A 1,173-nucleotide genomic window follows, 5' to 3' on the forward strand; every position below is an offset into this window, starting at 1 on the left:
GCGCGGGTTGAAAGCTAGCCAAGCTCTGCAGCGCCCGACCCGGGCGTGTACGCCGCCGCCAGTCCCCGCAGAGAAATCGTCCTCCTACCCCCGCCTCCATCGCTCTGCGTTTCTCTTCCAATCAGCCGGTCGCTTGGCGGCTCCTCCATTCTCCGGCCAAGCCCGCTGCCTAGAGCGAGCTCCACTCCTCCATCTGCTCGCCCGGCTCCTCGCTCCCCTGCCGGGGCTGGCGAGGCGACGTGGGGCCGGAGGGGGATTTGCGAGGGAACCTGCCTGCTTCCCGCTCCCATTGCTCCCTCCCTGCTGCCTCCTGCCTCCTGCTTCTCTCCTGCGTCTTTCCAACTCTCCCCTGTCGCCACTGGTGTGTGTCTGAGTGTGTGCGCGTTTTTTTTTTTTTTTTATTGCTCTTTGCTTTTGCAACCCTGAAGCCAAAGCGGAGAAGGGGGGGAACAGAAGGAGTGGGGTGTTACAAAAAAAAAAAAAAAGGAAAGAAAGAAGCTCTTAGATTTGCAACACATTGGAAAACCGGGGCGACACCCCCGCCTCATCGGACTTCGGTTCCCAGTGAGGGCCTTCCGGGTTTTTAGAGCGGGCCTCTCGTCGTTCTCGATGCCCCTCACCTCCGCTGGGTTTAGGATCCGACGAGTCCGAGCAAAAAGTTCTCCCCCTGGGCCGTAGCAAGGGTTGTCAGGGTGGGAGTTGGGATTCCCCATGAAGCGGCAGCCATCCCTCGCACCCCGGTTTCGGTAGCTGGGCCAGGGTTGGAGTGGAGAGCAAAATCCCGGAGGGTTTTCGGAAGGGGCTTCCCGGGCGAAGTCGGAGCCAGGAGACCAGGCTTTGCGCATCTCCCTCTCGGTCTCTGCCTCCTGTCCCCTGCCAGCTCCCCCTTTAATTTTTTTTTTCTCTCCTTTAATCTAATTTCTTCCAACTCCACCTTTGTTGTTAACCGGCGTCACGCCCGGATCAGCCAATCCCCGCCACGCAATCAGCTTGTCAAAAAGGCTCGGCCAGCCCTGGGAAAGCAGGCCGCGGGTGTTGCCCACCGCCCCCACCCCCCTCCCGCCGGCAGCGGGTTGCCGCGAGGGGAGCCTGGCACCCGAGCCTCTCCGCCGGAACCGCAGCGGGGCAGCCTCCGCGTAGGCCTCCCATACTCCGGCAACCTGCGCGCCGGAG

The sequence above is a fragment of the Pteropus alecto genome, unplaced genomic scaffold (assembly GCF_000325575.1).
Source record: "Pteropus alecto unplaced genomic scaffold, ASM32557v1 scaffold313, whole genome shotgun sequence".
NCBI lineage: Eukaryota > Metazoa > Chordata > Mammalia > Chiroptera > Pteropodidae > Pteropus > Pteropus alecto.